Below are 20,186 nucleotides of genomic sequence, written 5' to 3'. Positions count from 1 at the left end.
CCTACTGTTCAGTGTTTAATTGGCAGAGACATTCTTTCACAATTGAAATGGGTTCTTACAAATGATCCCCCTTTGTCTTAAGGGCCGCTTCTTGGGCTTTTCCGATCCCGATAACTTGGTTAACAGATGAACCAGTTTGGGTTAAGCAGTGGCCTCTGAAAAGGGAAAGCCTTGAACAAGCTCATAAGCTTGTTCAGGAACAACTTCAGCAAGGACACTTACAACTCTCACACAGTCCTTGGAATACCCCCAATTTTTGTTATACCTAAAAAGACAGGAAAATTCCGACTTCTCCATGATCTACGGGCAGTTAACAATCAAATGCAAGCCATGGGTGCATTACAACCTGGCATACCAAATCCAGCCTTAATCCCACAAGATTGGCACATTTTAGTTATTGATCTAAAGGACTGTTTTTTCACTATTCCATTACACCCTCAGGATACTCAACGTTTTGCTTTTACCTTGCCTGCCCTGAATAGGGAATCTCCGGACTCTAGATATGAATGGGTCGTTCTCCCACAAGGAATGAAAAATAGCCCTACGTTATGTCAGCTTTATGTTGCAGCTGCTTTGCAGCCTATTCGTGAAATGTTTCCTACCTGGGTTATTTACCACTACATGGACGATTTGTTATTTGCCACCAAAGACCCTTTCTTACCGCAAGATGTTGAAACAATTCTAAAAGTGTTGCAACAGCGCCACCTTGTGGTCTCCATTGAAAAAACACAACACACTAGTCCATGGAAATACTTGGGATGGATGTTAACTGAGAAAATCATTCGACCACAAAAATTGACATTGCAATCAGAACTTAAAACTTTAAACGACATGCAAAAATTTATGGGGGATCTGCAATGGCTACGACCCATCGTGGGCATTCCTACTGAACTGTTGTATAAACTACGTCATCTTTTACAGGGCACAGATCCCGCAACTCCTGTTCATTTAGATTCTACTGACTACTCTGTTATTAATACTATTTGTGATCTTGTTTTGCAGGGTTTGATCTCTCGAAGGATCCCTGATGTACCCCTATGTTTGTGTTGTTGGATGGGTGATCTTTTTGCTATGGGAGCCATTGTCCAGCAAGTGCCACCAGATACCTCTCTTAAAAAAGAAGGGGGAGTACTACGTGAAGTAATAGTCTTAGAATGGGTCACAGTAGGTACTCACCTAGCCAAAACAATTGTTCAAAAAATTGAAATGCTTGCAACAATCATCATGAAAGGGAGAGAGCGAATATGAACTGTGGACGGCACTGAACCAAATATCATCTGGCTGCCAATGAAAAAAGATACCTTGGAATGGTACCTTCTTAATAATGTTGCTCTGCAAAATGCTCTTTTAAATTGTCCTAGTGATGTTAGTACCACAACTTTTAAACAAATTCCTTTTACTTGGCAACAGAAATTACATTGGCTTGAAGTTCCCAAATTTAGTTCTATTCCGCTGTCTTCCGCTCTCACCGTTTATACAGATGCAGGAAAAAGGTCACACACTGCTGTTGTTACCTGGCTCACTAATGGGCAATGGCACCATAACCTTATTAAAGGTGAAAAGTCAGATAATCTACAAACTCTAGAATTAGCAGCTGTAGTCTGGGCTATAACCTTTTTTGACGAACCTCTTAATGTTGTCTCTGATTCCCTATACGTAGTAGGGATAGTGCAAAGAATAGAGGCCTCTATAATACGAGATACAAAAAACCAAAGGTTAGGCACGCTGCTAATCCAACTGCAAAAAGCTATTCAAATGAGAAAACATTCTTACTCCATAATTTACATCAGAAGCCATAAATGGGAGATTGGTTTAGGAGAGGGCAATGCGAGAGCTGACAAGCTTGTTATGACAGCAACTTCTACACAATTTACTCTAGCTCGAGTGAGTCATGACATCTTCCATCAAAATGCAGAAGGCCTCAGTAGAGAATTTTCTATTCCATTAGCACAAGCAAAAAATATTGTGCGAGCCTGTCCTATTTGCAGTCATCACAATGGGGGTTTAGGAATAGGATTAGGAGTAAATCCCAGAGGACTATCTATGAATGCCCTCTGGCAAATGGATGTCACTCACATTAATGAATTTGGGAATCTTAAATATGTCCATGTTACCATTGATACCTATAGTCATTTCATCTGGGCATCTGCACAAACAGGAGAAAAGGCTCTACAAGTAGAACGTCATTTACTAGAAGCCTTTGCTGTCATGGGTATACCTTGCGAAATTAAAACTGATAATGCCCCCTCATACACATCACTACGCTTAAAAACATTTTTTCAAATTTGGAATGTTAAGCATACTACAGGTATACCACATTCTCCTACGGGACAGGCAATAGTAGAAAGATCACATGCTGTGCTAAAACAATACTTAAAGAAACATTCGAATATAAAAGATGTTAAAAGTCGCTTAGCTAAAGTCCTTTATGTGTTAAATCACTTGTGTGTTTTTGGAGACAAACAACATCCACCAGCCTTCTATCACACTTTGTCAACTGGAAGACTAATCCTTCTCCTGATGTCTGGGTACGATATCGTGATCCCAAAACAGGAATCTGGCAAAACCCTAGTAAAGTACTTTATTGGGGTCGTGGGTATGTTTGTGTTATGTCTCTTACAGGTCCTGCTTGGATCCCTGCCCGGTGGGTCAAACCAGCTGTTAATGTGGACACTGCGCATAACTCCGGAACAGGAGAAAGCTCTGGAGGAGAAGATCCAACGGACGATACAGCGCAAATTACCTTCACTTGAAGCTTTGTGGCCTGGTATAGGACAATACATTCACAAGGATCCGCAAGAATCACTTCAAGATTGGGAACGTAAAGTTGATTATATTTTGCTTGATGAAGATTTTACCCTTCGTGTTGGTAGACATTGTCATATGAATTGTAGAGGTTTATCTATAGTTTATTGTTGTATTTGTAACGTTTATAGTGTTTGATCACATTCTAGAAACGAATCTATTCATTGTCTTCCCTGCTGGTTATCATTTGTAGCAACTTCCTTTCCTACACAAATAGCTATCACCTTTCACTTACAATCTCTAGAAGATCAAGAACGTTTTTACACTCTTCATGAGTGTCCTGACCAACAGGCTTTAGGAGCAGTACGTTTCACATTAGATCGTCTTAAAAAAGAACTGCAATTACGTTTGGCACAAAAACTTATTGATTCACGATGTGGCCTCTTCCAACCACCTGTACACTCTTCTGGGCAATACTTTTTGTAATTTCTAATAACTCTGCTGATGCTACTTGGTCTATTGACTCCAGAGAGAATATCTGGGTAACCTGGGCACAACAAACCAATCAGACCGATCTTTGCCTCTCACTTAATCAGGCTAACAACCCATTTCGTACCTGCCTAATCGGTTATCCCTATTTTCAATGGCAGGATTGGAAAAACTTTACAACAGTCAATAGAACTACTGTATAAATCACCTTAAAGAATTGGAAAACAAACAACCATGTAAAATGCATTACAAATCTCACTAGTACCCAAAATGCTTTTGAACTATTCTTAGTACTTAGCAATCTTACTCAGAATGCTACCCTCCCGCTCCAAGAACTAGATCTTATGGGATCCTTCTCTCCCTATGGTCCTCTTGTAAACTTTATGGAAAAATATAACTGTTCTCCGTCATACAGTCTCGATGCAGACAATGGTACAGGAGCTGTCTTGTTTAATGTTAGATATGCATTTGATAATCCTGCATTCTACAAACTTAAACAAGCTGTTAGTGCTTCCAGATCAGGGCAGTGGCCAAATGCATCTCTCACTTATGGCACTGAAGAAGTCACCACCTTAGGTAACTTTCGATTTCCTCTGGGATACTTCCTCATTTGTGGTGATAGAGCCTGGCCAGGTATCCCAGAAAATCCATGGGGAGGACCATGCTATGTTGGTAAGCTAACAATGTTTACTCCTACATACCGAAATTTAGTTACTAATGCTTACAATCTTACTCGATCAAAACGCGCAAAACGCACAATTCATGGTATTGGTCCCGATTGCAATCCGCGTGTTCAAATCTCGTCAATAGGTGCTGCAGTCGCTATGTCCTTTTTTGTTCCAGGTGTCATGGCTGCCCATAATTGGCGTAACATTAAAAATCTTGCCTGTTTTGCCGTCCAAGAGTTCAATGTTACATCTAATATCTTGGATGAATTGTTACATGATGTGGACAGCATTAGACATGCAGTCTTACAAAATCGTGCTGCTGTTGATTTCCTTCTGTTGGCACAAGGTCATGGTTGTAAAGAGTTTGAAGGAATGTGTTGTCTGAATCTCTCTGATCATAGCGATAGTATTCATGCTCAAATACAAAAATTACGTAATCACTTTAAAGATATTACTGTTAGCAATAGTTGGTTAGACAAATGGCTTACTGGCTGGGGCATCTCTGGCTGGCTTTTAGACTTAGTTAAGCATGGTATTGTGATTTTCCTTGTTATAGTATTACTTTTACTGTTTCTTCCTTGTTTTTTACAATTTCTACAATCCAGGATCTCCAAGGCCTTAAATGCAACTAACTCCTCTCTTGTTGTGGTTAAAAAAGAAGGGGGAAGTGTGGAGAGCTTTGCAAAGCAGTGGCTGCTTGACCGTGGACATGACTGCTCGGATGCCTTGCAGCTGCTACAGGTTGATAACGAAGGAATGCAAGAAAACAAAGCCCAGCTGTCCTGGTAAATTAAAGGAAGAACTGTCTCCAGCAGGAAGATGTTATGATTTGGACACTGATACCTTTAATTAGAATGAAACATAACAAATCTTGTTTTGAGTTCTGTTCTCTGGGAAAGTGTTCTGTTCTCTGGGAAAGTGTAGCCTTCTGATTTTTGTTTTCTAAAGATGTGTAGAAAAATAGGTTTCTGTATCTATAGCAAATCCTTGTAGAGAAAACAACCTACCACCCTCATTCTGACCAATGCGAGCATTGCATGCTGTTCGCAAAAATACCATATAAACCTTTGTAAAATCTTTAATAAACGAGACTTAAAGCAATTTTCTGCTCGTGTCTCCCAGCGTTTTGCGACATATAAGGTAAAACATTGTCCATTTTCTTTTTACTGTGAAGGGTTAGCTATAAACACAGCTAGTGTAATATCAGATTAATGATCACGGAAGTCTGCCTCATTAGTTCATTACCCTTACAGTTCAGTAGTTTAATACAAAAAGACACAACAGTAAGATTTTCAATTTGCAAATTAAACACTGACTGATCTGACATATCATAGGACAATTAAGTTGCTTCCAATGGGAAATGGTGTCTTTAAAAAACAGCTTCATCCAAGAGACAATTGACTACAGCAAACTGATGTAAAAATTTCACCATAAAAATGTAAAAATATGCAAAAAAACCCCAAAATCAAGAACCCAAAAAACACTTCAGCCAATGACAAAGTGTTTATAAGGATAGATTTTAAAGTCATCATCCTTTTACACAAAAAGATTTTCTCATGTATTTCCCCCATAAATACATAGCACAGAGGCTACCTCCTTATCCTATATGTAATACAAGTGTCCTCCAAAAAGATAAGCACAGAAGTTTACCCAAGTAAAAAAGATACTGTGGTCTCCAGAAGAAACTTAATTAATAGCTCATGCTTTGATTCTCTGGACACTGGTAGAACAGGAATGACATGATAAGCATTGCATGGGTGAGCATTACAAGTCTGGTCCTTGGGAAGTGCATCTCAGGAGTCAGGTCTGACGTAGGGACCCACCTTGGGAAACTCCAGGTCTAAACCCAGAATTCTCCATATATCCCTTCTCAATAATGCCTTGTGAGCTGCCTAAGAGAAGTGACAAGGAAGGAAATGCTGACATGTCCTGAACACTGAACTCTTAATTTAATGCTGAACTCAAGGTTACAAGCAGGTATCTGTATGAGGCTGACTCAGAACCTGAAATCCCGTACAAAACCACCTTTGCCATGCATTAATTCAGATAATTGTCTTATTTTCCTCAAAAAAGGCTAAATTGGGACACCTTCTTCAGTCTTGCCATGGTTTTGACTCTGTCTGGATTTCAAACACACACTGAAAGCTGCTTTTCCCCCCTCCTCCCCCCTCTGCTCTTCTCCAGCAGGACTCTGTTTCATCTTAGGCCTCCCATGGGGTCTCAGCCTCCTCATGCATCCACCTGCTCCAGTGTAGGCTCCTCCATGAGCTGCCAGGGTGGAGGTCTCCTCACCTCAGTAATCTTCCACAGGTGGCAGGGGGTCTCAGCTTTAAGTCTTTCCCATGCTGGAGGGGGAGAGGGGGGGTCCTTGGGCCTCTCCTCCCCCCTCCTGCTACACTGACCTTGGAGTCTACATTGCTATCTCATGTTCTCCTCTGCTCTCCTCTGAGCTGGAATTTCTTCTGTGACACAGACTTCTCTTCCTCTGTTCTTAAATATGTTATCACAGAAGCGAATACCATTGGCTAGTGGTAGGAAGTCCATCCCGGAGCTGGTTATCATTGGCTTTTTCATAGAACAGCAAAAACTTCAGAAGCCAAATCAACTGTTAACTGTAACACTAGCTTACATTAATAGTAGAAAAAGTTAGAAGAGATTTAGCCACAGTTTTTAACACAGGTACAGTAGAAATAGCTGATATGCAATTGGCTCAAACTCTGCTTGTTTTATTCACTCAGGCTTTCTGTGGGGTTTGTTTTTGTGCAAAGGTAAAAGAATTAAATGCTCCATAAGGAAAGAAAAAGATTCAAACCTACCAGCTTTACCTACAGAACCACAAAACAGCATGTGCAATCATGATTACCAAAACACACATGGTCTCTCCAGTTTAGGTCTGACATGGAATACAATTCTCACACATTTGCTTGCATGCAAGATTTATTTTGAACTGGGTTTTGCTGCAACATTTATATGACTACATTGAACAGTAGGGCTGCAAAATTAATCACTCCAGTAGTACTAGTACATCCCACTACTACACGCCACTTTTTTAGGAATGAATATACTCTGGGAGGTAAGCATTTCTCCCCAAAAGATCTTACTTCATGCAACAAGAGGGCAGTCAGACATACTATCATTACAAGAGAAGAACTACTGCTGGCAGCAGCAACGACAGCAACGTGGAAGCGGTGGCTCTGGGCAGAGGCACTGGCAGCAGTGGCAGTGACACAGAAGCGGTGGCTCTAGGCAGAGACAGTGGAACAACTCCAAGGTGGCACGGGCAGCAGCATGACTCCGAGGCAGTAAGGGCAGAAGCAGGGAGCATGGGAAGTGGCGGGGGGGGCGGCAGCCATGGAAGCTGCTGCCATGGGCAGCGAGGAGGGGGGCGGGAGGTGAACAGTCAGAACAAAAAAAAGAAAAAAACATGGCAGGAGAGAGAGAAAGAAACCCGATGGCACTCCTGCCTTTGTACCTCTACTGGAACCAGAGAGAGTGAATTCTGGTGGTGCCAGAAGTTTTATCCTTCCTAAGTTCTCGTGGGACTTCTCACAGGGATCTCCACCCCTACCCTGCCCTGCATGTGGGGGGAGGAGGTTGTACCCCTCACGCCTTCCAACACCACATGATGATACGAAAAAACTCAGCAAATAAAATCTTGGTTTTGCTAAACCATAACATGATACACTCCAAATTTATCCATACCATCATGCTATATCAGATTTGAACTTTCCAACTATATAAATATATACATTAGTCCAAGAAAATACACATTTACAAATATATACATACAACCACAGTGTTGTGGACAGTTTACTCAAAAATTAGTTCCCACTGAGGAGGTAAACATCGAATTTCCCTGTCCTTCTTCATTACCCACTGTCATGGTTTTACCGGTTCTTAAAAACTAAGCAGGAATTTTTCCCTTCCCCCTGCCCACTATGTGAAGGGGATGTTGAATGGGCAGTTAAGTAACACAAAAGAAGTGGCTGGTAAGACCACATTCCTAGTTGATGGCCCTCATAATCTTGTGTTGGGGAAGGGTGAGGAGTTCCTTTTTACTTTTTTTTTTACTTTTTTTTTCCTCTCGTCTCCTGGGAAACTGGTTCAGGTTGCTGTTGGAGCTGAACCAGGTCGGAGTAGGAGCTCGGAGTGGGTTTGTTCTCAACCTGGCTGTCAGCTGTGGATTCTGCTTGGATTTTCATCGGAGAGGAACTGTTTCAAGAGGTTTTTTCCCCTCCTCCGTTCCCATTTTTTTCTTTCTTGGCAACAGTTCTTGTGCACATCAAAGGGAGAGGGAAAAACTATACCACACGATTCAGCCAGCAGGACAGAGTGAGTTCTCGTTGGGAAGGACCCTTTTTTTTCTCTCTCTCCTCTCTCTCCCCTTTCCCAGTGGGGAAGGGGGGGGGGGGGGGGAAAGAAATGCATTTTTGGTTTCTCCAATACACCCAGGAGGGTGTCGCCCTCACGCAGTAATGACCAGTGATTCAACAGCGACCCCTGATGACCAGCACAAAGTACTGCAGGATCTGCATCTCCAGTGATCCAACAACACCTCCTGTTGACTGGCACAGGACACTACAAACTCTGCATCTCTGGTGATCCAACAGTGCCCCCTGTTGACTGTGGTTAAAATTGCACCAAAGGGCACAAACTGGACTGTTTACCTTTTTCTTTGTTTATTGGTTTGTTTTGAAGGGGATTATTTGTGGGTATAGGAGTATTGTTTACTTGTTTTCTTTCATTGTTTCTGCCAATACACATATATCTTTTAATAAAGGGCTGTTATTTTTTTCTCCTTTTTCCACACCTTTTTTCCCCTCAATTTGAGCCTCTTAATTTTGGATTTACAATTACTTAGAGGGAGGAGTTTGGGTCTTCGTCATAACTCATCCTCAGAAAAACACCTGTGTCTCATTTAAACTGAGACACCCACCAAGTGCAACCCAGTCCTTGGGCAAAAACAATCCCCCAAATGGGTTTGCCTTTGCTTGAGACAGTACTCCAAACCATTTCCTACTGTACCTCTCAGGTGCAATATGGGGACTTTATCTACGGTGTGAAGGGGCTCTGATTGGGCAGGGTTGGCCCAGTTGACAGACCCTCTAGTGTTGACTAACCACGTAGCCTTTGTTAAATGCTGATGCCAGTGCTTGAAAGGCCCCCCACCAAATGCCTTCAAAGTAGTTTTCAACAGTAAATTACACCGTTCAACCTTCCCATCGGCTGGTGCATGACAGAAATACAATATATCCACTCAATACCCTGCTCTTTAGCCCAGGTGGTAATTAGGCTATTCTTGAAATGAGTCCATTGTCTGACTCAATTCATTCTGGGGTGCCATGTCACCACAGAACTTGCTTTTCAAAGCCCAGGATGGTATTCCAGGCAGTGGCATGAGGCACAGAGTACATTTCCAACCATCCAGTTTTTGCTTCCACCATGGAGAGCACATAGAGCTTACCTTGGCGAGTTTGCAAAGGTGTGATGTAATCAATCTACCAGGCCTCCCCATATCTATACTTGTTCCATCACCCACCGTACCACGGGGCTTTACTTTCTTAGCCCGCTTGATTGCAGTACATGTTTCACAGTCATGGATAACCTGGGAAATGGCATCCATGGTTAAATACACCCCTTGGTCTCTTCTCTGATGACCTGAGGCATCATGGGCCCATGGAGCTAGGAACAACTTTCCCTTGTCCTGCCAATCAAGGTCTAACTGCGACATGTTGACTTGGGCAGCTCGGTCTGCCTGTTCATTGTTGCAATGTTCTTCATTTACTTGGCTTTTGGGCACGTGCTTCTACAGGGCAGACTCTCATGATTCAGTGTCTCACCACATTTTGGAAGCCCAGATTGGTTTACGTTGCCAATTGGCCTTCTTCCATCTGTCCAACCACCCCCACAGAGTGTTGGCCACCATCCATGAGTCAGTGTAGAGGTAAAGTCTTGGCCACTTCTCTTGTTCAGCAATATCCAAAGCCAGATGGATGGCTCTGAGCTCTGCAACTTGACCTGATCCACTTTGTCCTTCTGTGGCTTCTGCAACTTGTGTGGGGCTCCATACGGCTGCTTTCCATTTCCGGTTCATCCCTACAATGCGACAGGAACCCTCAGTGAAAAGAGTGTAGAGCTTTTTGTCCTCTGGTGGTTGGTTGTATGGTGGAGCTTCCTCAGCATGTGCCACCTGTTCTTCGTCTTCATCTGCCACACCAAAATTCTCACCCTCAGACCAATTTGTAATTATCTCCAAGATCCCAGGGCAATTAGGGTTCCTGATTCTGATGTGCTGCCTGATCAAGGCAACCCACTTACTCCATGTAGTGTCAGTGGCATGATGCATGGAAGGAACCTTTCCTTTTGTCAGACTGAAACAGTTAATGACTAACATCTTGGGGTTGGATCTATTAAAGGGATGCACCTGGACAGATGACAGAAGGCAAGAATGGGTGTTTGGTGTCCCATCTCCCTCTGTCTGTCTGTTACAAACTGCTCCAAGTCTGTCTCCACAAAACAACAAATGTAAACCCCCACCCACTCCCTTTAGGAACCCGTGAAGGAATTGCTCCAGAAATTGCAGAGTTGCAGGAGCAAGGGGTGGTTGTCCCTATACACTCACCATATAGTTCTCCTGTATGAACTGTCCATAAACCTGATGGGCAGTGGCAACTGACAGTTAGTTACCTCAATGCTGACACTGACTCAAAAATGGCTGCTGTACATAACAAAACTGAATTGATTGCCCATATTGCTGAGGTCACCACAGTGGACCAGACTCAGACAAACACTATCACCCACTTGGAAAGTCTGAGACTTCAAATTCTCACAAAAAAAGTACAATTTTTCTCCTCTGATATTAAGTTCCTAGGTATATCATGGAAAGGAGGAGCAGTGTGTATTTCCTCTGAAACCTTGACCACCCTAGAGCAAGTAAAGTTGCTGAGGAGTAAAAAGGAGCTCCATCATGCTTTGGGTTTATTGTTATTTTGGAAAAAACATGTTCCAGACTTCTCCATTATTACTACTCGTGGCATCATGCCAGATAAGGAGTTGGATGAATAAATAGTTCCTTTTTACAAAAACTGGTCCAAGGAGGACTGAGTTTTCTTTTCTCTTCTCTTCTCTTCTCTTCTCTTACAGGTATTCCCTGAGAAAATGAAGAGGCAAAAGGACTGAAGAATTACACTGTTCTTTGCTGCATTGATTACTTGCATATGTTTTGCCTTGGTAGTTTTGTAATATGTAAAAAGTTTACCACAAGCATTGTTTTAAGGTGTTTGTGTCTCCTCTCTGATTGCCACAGAGGGTAGAAAAGATAACTGCTTCCATAATTCCTTATATTATCAGTTTATTAATAATTGTTGACTTGTTTGTGTTTTTATCATGAACAACTCATTGGTAAGATTGTATAAGACAAGTCATTTTATGTATTGCTAGTTTAATTTTTACCAAGTTTATTTTGTCTTTTTATCAAAAATAATGGCTTGGGGAAAGTTTTTACTTTTTATCTTATGTATGTATAATTCTACCTCAATCAATTGAGAATCAAGGAACTCAACCAAATTTAGCCTTTCAGTTAGTACAAGAATTTATGCATATTTGGAATCATACAAATATGTATTATATGCATTAACCTCATAAGGCATCAAATTTATGATAATTTGGCTAAATATCTCAAAAATATCAACAGGTGAAACTAAATCTGGACAAAAGAAAAGAAAATGTCACATGAAGGTGATGCCTTTGAATTTTTAGGATTTTTAGCTTTTTGTAGATTTTAATGTAGCTGTATAGTCTGTCACACTTTAGAATATTAGTTAACACTTACCAAACCCTATTCCCCCATTTCATATCAAATTTTCTAAATTCTTTAGGCTTGTTTAGGCTCCTTTCAAGGCAGGACTACAGTGAACACATTCTGTGTAAGAACATATGCACCCCAGGCCTGAACAACAAAATACCATCATAGTCAAAGCAATCTTCAATCCTGGAACCTTGGAGAAGCTCCAAAGACAGTATATGCAGTGAAGAAGAGGAAGATGAGGAAGAAAGGGATCTTAGGACTTCTGACTCAATTTCCAGTGATACCAGGGAGGTGTGCCAGGAGGCAGATTTGGGGAGGATCTGGGGGGCAGGTATTTCTCAGATCAGACCATAAACTGTGGAACCCCTGGACACATGGAGTGCATGCCTTTTCGTACTCCTTGGACCAGAAGGCATTCATTAAAGAGCTGTTCTCTATCTTATCTACTAAATTTGCCTGGAGTTTTTTCTGCTCTCGATTTTAAGGCAACAAAGAGAATACAAGAAAGCCTTTCACCAGCTCCCAGGTAACTCAATGCATTTGCATAAGAACTGATGTGTAATTTTATGTCTAATTTCAAGGCATATTGAGCCCACATTCAACAGACACATTATTGTAGAATCCCTCACACCCACTACCCATTAAAGAACACTCCAATTACTCACAGGGTGGGGGCAGTGACTAATGAGAATTAGGTTTGTGTCAGTATTAAATCCTGATGTTTGTAACTTTGTTTATATTAGGAAATGTGATTTTAGTTATTCAGATCCTGTTATGACCCATCAATCAATTATTCATCTGATGTTTACTGTTTTACTGTAGGGTTTTTGAAAACTGCATTGCATTGGAAAAAGATTCATGCTATTTCTTCCTTTTCTTCTGCCTTTTGGCCTTCTGTCCACTATATGAAAAGCAATGCCCACAAAGATTTAAAGTGAACAACAAAAGAAATTATTGAATGTGTAAATCATGTCAGAGATTGGAACAGTTAATGAGTTACACATTCTAAAATCACCAAAAAAATTTTGCAAACTGAAAAGAAGCAACTGCCCACCCAGAAAAGCCCACCCTTCCCTGAATACTGCCAAAGGACCTTCAAATCAGATAAGGGGGTGCAATTGTCCAACTATCCTGGGTGCAGATGCATACCGGAAGCTACAAACTGGATTTCCAGATAAGGAAAGAGGTTAAGAAGAGGCAAATGCTGCAAGGTGGGATAATCCCTCTTATCATGCCAATGTCCTCCCTTTACATGATAACTCTGATGCAAAATTCCTTCCGAGGAAGATACTTCACATCTAGCCTGGGCTATGCATCTCAAATGTTGGACCATGACTGATGCTGACACATAAGGCATCTGCAACTGTCTTAGGAGATATTAGAGAATCAGTGACATGTCCTGTGAAACTATCCATTGTAAAATACCCACCTGAGCTAGAAGTGTATACTAACTCATAACATAGAGTTTTGGGGGGGGGGGGGGATCAAGACCACCACTTGAACCAACAGATATGGAAGCTGTGACTACCTAATTTCATCGCTGGATCCAGTGGGCAGTGACTATATACATCTTTCCACTGTGATGGTTTTAGTCTAGACCTTCCTGGTGACCAGTTTGTAACCAAGGAAGTGGCCATGTACCCAGTATTCCATACGATTTTTACATAAACCAGAGTATAAATAAGTTGGAGATTAGAGACCTCTCTCTCTTCTCTTCCGGCAAGGTTCGGGAACAGTGAGTCCTTGCGATGGTCTCGCTTATCTAAGGCTGAGGCCTGCAGCGTCCACTGTCCTGCCATGTGGAGGTTTCGGGAAGTGCTGACCGTGTCTACCAATACTACTTTTCTAAGAAACGTAGTGAAATCTGTTTTACTAGTTATTATTATAATTCTTGAGTTTGATAGCGTATACCTGTTTGGTGTCACTTTTTGTCCCCTTTTGTCCCTTTTTTCCCCTTTCCCTATCCCTTTGGGGGGTGAATCCCCTTTTACTGTGTATATAGCATCTTAACTGTATATAACTGTAATTTACGTAAATATATATATTTTTATATAAGCAACTTGACTTTGGGTTCTTTAATTTTTATAGGTTTTTTTTTCCTTTGCCCGAAGGGAAGAAGGGAGGGGGAAGGGGGCTGCTGTCGTGACTTTCAGGCATTTGGCAAAAAACCAAGTCCAAACTGTCACAGATTTTTTGGTGACCGGTACGGGGAGATTGTTTTAGTTATCCCGGTTTGTTTTGGAACAGTTACTGGGAAAACTACCAAGAGAGACTTGTTTATATAAACAAACCTATTGTTTAAGAACAGAGAGAAAGAATAATATAACAATGGCTATTCTAACTACTTGTTTCATTGTATTAGCTATATTTGTGCCTGTTTTGGGCTATCCTGTAGGGAAACGCCCAACTGGAGATGAATGGGAGGAGTATGTCCCTTTCTTTGATTGGGATGAATGAAAGGAGTATTTCACTTTCCTTGACTGGAATGAATGGGAGGAGTATTTCACTTTCCTTGATTTTGACATCAAAGGCCTGCTAAAGGAGATCCCCATCATTACAATTGGCTACAATTTTTACTTAAATTGTTTAGTAACAATCCTAGTCCTGGTGAAGGCGATGAAAGAGTTATTTAAAACTGGAAGAATGGTGTTGTGTTGTTTTCCGTGTTGTAGAAAAGGCCAGACCTCTAGAGGATTCGCTGGAACTTTGGGAAGGGTCTTGGAAAGGCCAGTTTCTGGATTGCAAGGAGCATGGGTAAATTTTGGTAAACTGGTAGGGTGTGTGACAACTCCCATTATTTGGGACTTCATGCCAGAACAAGTGTCTAATCCTGACGAGATGGCACATTGTTTAGCCGAAGGGTGTCTTTCATACGATGACCCAAACACGCAGTTCCTTGCTTTATACTGGGGTCTAGCGACAGCTTATAGAGCTGCCATAGATCACTATCAAAAGCCCAGGGCAGAGGTAGAAAGTCAAACTATGTCACCTGAAACAAATGATGCCCCTATTGAGTCCACAGATATCAGGATCCAGACTCAACCTGAAGTCAGCACCATCTCTATTAAGTCAACAGAGGTTCTGAGGCCAATTACACCCCTATGGAAAAAGAAATCTTAGTGGCATATGAAGGTATACGAGCAGCCTCAGAAGTGATTGGTACTGAAACACAACTCTTCCTAACACCCTGATTACCAGTGTTGAGTTGGATGTTCAAGGGTAAGGTGCCCTCTACGCATCATGCCACCGATGCCACGTGGAACAAGGGGATGGCTTTGATTACGCAATGTTTCCGAATGGGAAACTCGAATCGCCCTGGAATTTTGGAAATTATAATCAATTGGCCTGAAGGTGGGAACTTCAGTCTGGCAAATGAAGAAGAAGAAGAGCCAGTGAGCCGAACTGAAGAAACTCCACCGTATAATCAACTGCCAAATGAAAAGACACACTATGCCCTTTTCGCTGACGGTTCTTGCCGCATTGTAGGAAGGAACCAGAAGTAGGAAGCAACTGTGTGGAGTCCCACCCGACGTGTGGCGGAAAACACTGAAAGTGAAGGCAAATCAAGTCAGTTTGTGGAACTCAAAGCTGTCCAATTGGCCTTAGACATCGTAGAAAGAGAAGGATGACCAAGGCTTTACCTCTACACTTATTTGTAGATAATAACCAATGCCCTGTGGGGATAGCTAGACAGGTGGAAGAAAATGAATTGGAGACGTAGAGGAAAACCCATCTGGGCTGCTGATTTGTGGCAAGACATCGTTGCCAGAGTGAAAAAACTGAATGTGAGAGTCTACCATGTAGATGCCCATGTGCCCAAGGGTCGAGCTAATGAGGAATACACTCATAACAGACAAGTAGACCACGTTGCACAAGTCGAGGTGTCACAAGTAGACCTAAACTGGCAGCAAAAGGGAGAATTATTCCTAGTTCGATGGGCTCATGATGCTTCAGGACATCAGGGCCGAGATGCCACCTATAAATGGGCACGAGACTGAGAGGTGAATTTAAACATGGACACTATTTCCCAGGTTATCCATGACTGTGAAACCTGTGCTGCAATTAAACAGGCCAAAAGGTTGAAGCCCCTATGGTATGGTGGACACTGGGACAAGTATAGATACGGAGAAACAAGGCAAGTTGATTACATTACATTGCCACAGACACCCCAAGGTAAACACTATGTACTTACCATGGTGGAAGCGACTACTGGATAGTACCACATGCAACAGCCCAGAATACCATTCTAAATCTCAAGAAACAAGTCCTGTGGAGACATGGCACTCCAGAACGAATTGAGTCAGACAACGGGACTCATTTCAAGAATAATCTGGTGGTCATTTGGACATGGAAGCATAGTATTGAATGGATTTATCACATTCCATATCATGCACCTGCTACTGGGAATGTACCCTTATCCTTTCTTTTCCTTTCTCTCCTTTATGCATTTCTTTAAGTGTTATCTTTATGCTTTAATATAACTATGCTTTATTAGTGCTGTATTGCTGTTTTAATAATGCTTTATTGCTACTGATGCCTTGGAGTTTTGATTTTTTTTAATTTTGTAGATTTTAAAAGTAGTTATATAGTGAATGTAGATTTTAAAGTAGTAGCACATTATCCCTTACCCTTTAACATAGCAATGACACATAGTAAACCCTGTTACCCATTCTCATATCAATTCCTCTAAATTCCACTGACTTGTTTAGTCTCATTTTCAAGGTAGAATTGTAGAGAACACCCTAACCCTGTGCAAGAAGATATAGCCATGGACGCAACAACCTTCTGGTCTAGAGCCCTGGAAGGCCTCCAAGAACAGCATGTGCTCCGAGGAAGATGAAGATGAAGAATAAGGAGTCCCAAAACTCCCCCAGACTCAAGCAATGGGGTAACTTAATTCAAGCCATGATAGTCCACTGTCAGTCTCCATTCTCCATTGGGCTTATGCATGGACCAAAGGAGGCTGTTGAAGAGTGAGTCCTACTGACCACTCCTTGGCTCTTCAGCTCACGGATCATCTTACAGATGGGGATCATGGCGACTTGGTTTGCACGATATTACCGACAATGCACTGTTGCAGTGGCGATTGGCACCTGCTGTTATTCAACCTTTAGCAGTTCCACAACAGAAGGATTCTCTGAGAGGCCAGGCAATGCATTCAACTTTTTAATCCCTTCTGTCTCTACAACAACTATCCCAAAAACCCACCAATTTCCTTTTGGATCTTTGCAATACCCATTCTTTAGGCAATCGATATCCAGGATCCATGGGGTATCTGGACCAGTCACAATGGGCTGTCTCTGCTACTCCTTCCCCATCAACTTCACTTCAGCTTCCACCACTGTCAGCTCTTGAGAACTCCCTGTCACTCCAGCAATTGAAATAGACTCCACCCCCACATGCCCTGATGGCATTAGAGTGCATTGTGCACCAGTGTCAACTAAAACTTTGCATTCTCGTGGGTCTCATGTGCCAGGCCATCAGATCCACACAGTCCAATAGACACAGTTATCCTGTACCTCTACCTGGTTAGAGGCAGGGCCCCTCTTATGCTGGTCTTGGTAATTGCGGTTTTTTCCCTTTAAACTACATATGGGAGGCCACTTCAACAGGACCAGAGATCATCCCTCCAGTTCTTTCTATGGGCTTGCCCACGGGAGACTGGGGTTACATCCATCCTCGTGGAATTGCCTCCTGTCATTTTTCCTTTTAACTCCTGTGCCCATGCTGATAAAGCAAAGGTGGGTTTTCCACCCCATTTACTCATGTCTTCCCCATATTCGCCTAGGAAAAACCACAGGTTGCCCGTGTGGTGTACCCCCTCTCCCTTGCCGGGGGACACCTGTTTCAGATAGCAGGGGCCCCAGTTTGCACTGGTGAGACACATGGACAATGCTCTCTCTAAACTCCTCTCTGAGATTTTTGTGGTCATTTTTTACTTCCTCAGTCAGTGCCCAGAGGTCCACAACTAATTTCTCTAGAGAAGAGATAGGGGACCACAACGGGGCATGGACAATCTCATTATATGTCCTGATTTTACTCAAGATAGAGCCCACTGTTTCTTGGTTTTCCTTCCAGTGCATTGTCACCAGGAAATTAGCATATATGGGTGGCCCTGAGTGTCCAAGGTTCTACCACATCTGTGATGTACACTTGACCTCATCAGGGTCGCTATTGGATTGCCTGTCCCTTGCAAAAAGTATCTTCTAACAGTGCCATTTCTCTCAGGTGTCGGATCCCATCTTCCATGGTCTCCCAGGTGCGATGATGATGCCCCTGCAGGTCGTCTCTGTAAGAAAACCTCTCTCTTATGCTTCTTGAAAGCTGTGCCCAGAGATGAAGGACTTCTGACTCCCTTACAAACCCCTGGTTAATACCATCATCCTGAGACAGGGATCCTAAATACCTTGCTTTGGTACCATCAAGCAGCGCAACTTCACCCATAAGATCCCAGACTCAAATCAAACAGGTCAGAAGGGGTTCATCCAGTCATTGAGTGATGTCTTTCCTCAGGTTATGGAGATTATCAAATGAAAGGGATTTGGTGATTATTTCTGACTCTGGGTCTGTTATTTGTGAGGGTCTTACCTCCCCATCATTGTCTACCGGGCGAACTGATTTGGTCTTATATTTTCTCTTTTGGATAGGGACAACTTCTATTGGCTGGGGTTGTCCCTCTGGTTTTGTTAGACTCTGAGTTGCCATGGTGTCAAGTGTTTTGTTCCCTTTCTTTTCCTCCTGGAGGTGCTGCACCATGTTGAGCAGCTTTCGGTAGGCAGTGGCGAGGACTCCACATGCAACCACAAGCTGTCTCTCCATAGATCTACCGTGGCACTTTTCCCTCACCGATCTCATCACCTTGACAGGGTCCTGCAGTTGTTCAAGGGTGAACTTCCAGGTCATTGGAACAGAAACATTCTCCAAGAACTTACCCATGTCCTCCCACAACCCATGCCACTCAAAACTGTCCACTCCTGGGGTGGGCTTCTGGGCACATTCCTGATAGATCTTGGTCCTACCTTCTTAAAGAAGAAAAAGCATCATAATGCAAACTGCCAAACATACAAAGAGTAAGGTATCTCTAACATCTAGAGAGAATTTAAACTCTTCACAAACTGTTGAGGCAGACCTGAAGGAGAAATAGGTGAAGGATTGGGAAAAAACACTCTCCTGCGGTTCTCCCCCAGATTGGGTGCCATTATCACTAAGCCTCCAGGGATAACAGCTTAGGTTAGGGTAGGAAATCAACCCTGAAAATACATTCCAAAGGAGACTTATAGGCATTGAATTTACCACCCCACGAATCCAAGTTACAAACTTAAAAATAGCCACAGTGACCTTGGTTTTAGAATGCATTTTGAGATAAACACCTATGAATGGGAAATACATACGCAGGAATGCATGCCAAATAAACAGGAATAAATCAAACAACATGATGCCTGAGCGGTTCTATATCCAATACACAAATGGATTATTCAAAACTGTTCTTCTTTTTCCACTTTTACTCTCAATGCCTCACATTGGGTGCCAAATTATTGTCTTGCTTTACTGACAATATGTCCCAGGAGGTGGGACCTCCAATAGAACAGAAACCCCTTCCCCCCAAATTATGAAAATATTTGAAATTATGAGGCCTTTGAGTGAAGTATGAAAAATTAATAACACTAAAAACAGAGAAAAAAACAAAAAACAAACAATAACAGGACATGTCACCTAAAACCACTCTTTCAGTTCTGTGTCACCGAGATGGCGGTCCAGTCACGGTCACATGATCATGATGTAGTTGCAGTAGAGTCATGACTGTGTGAGCGGGCGACTTGTGAAAGGTTCACAAAGAGGAGCTCTCGAGTCCCCCCAGCAGGCTGCAGCAACAGTGCTGCCAGTAGCAAGGACAGTGATGCAGAAGTGGCTACTCTGGTCAAAGGTGCCACTGGCAGTGGCAGCAGCAACATCAGCTACATGGAAGCAGTGGCTCCAGGTAGTGGTGGCAGCATGACTCTGAGGGGCAAGGGCTGTGGCACAACTCTAAGGCAGCAGCAGCAGGGAGCATGGGAAGTGGTTGCTACTGCCACAGGCAGTGAGGACAGGGGTACGGGGCGAACGGTCAGAACCAAAAGAAAAACCAGCATGAGAGAGAGCAGCCTGACCATGCTCCTGCTTTCGTACCCCTGTCGAAACCAGAGAGAGAGTTCTGGTGGCACCAGAAGTTTTATCCTTCCTAAGTTCTCACAATACTTCTCACAGGGACCCCCCCACCCCTTCCTACCCCCACCCTGCATGGAGGGGGGAATGTGCGCCTCAAGCCCTCCAAAACAATATGATGATATGAAAAAATTCAACAAATAAAATCTTCTTCATTTAGCTATATTATAACAAATTCCTTGTACAAACCTCAAACTGCTCATTGCTCTGGGTTCTTCTGCCAACCCATCACCATTTCTCAACCTTAACTTTTGCTTTTTATTTTCCTAGAACAT

The 20,186-nt window shown here is 42.5% G+C and overlaps 1 protein-coding gene across 1 annotated transcript in view; it reads right to left on the bottom strand.

Moving 5' to 3' along the window:
- The window catches only part of LOC126635262 (ubiquitin-conjugating enzyme E2 R2-like), a 56,313-nt gene that overhangs the window by 4,358 nt on the left and 31,769 nt on the right, over positions 1-20,186 (bottom strand). The window contains exon 2 of the transcript XR_007627586.1: positions 9,367-11,052. The gene's annotated coding sequence lies outside the window, so the exon portion shown is untranslated. The remainder of the gene's footprint in view (positions 1-9,366; positions 11,053-20,186) is intronic.

The sequence above is a fragment of the Myiozetetes cayanensis genome, unplaced genomic scaffold, assembly GCF_022539395.1.
Source record: "Myiozetetes cayanensis isolate MyiCay16 unplaced genomic scaffold, myiCay2020 scf118, whole genome shotgun sequence".
Lineage (NCBI taxonomy): Eukaryota > Metazoa > Chordata > Aves > Passeriformes > Tyrannidae > Myiozetetes > Myiozetetes cayanensis.
Note: the sequence above shows the minus strand (reverse complement) of the source record. Positions and strands in the feature narration are given on the sequence as shown.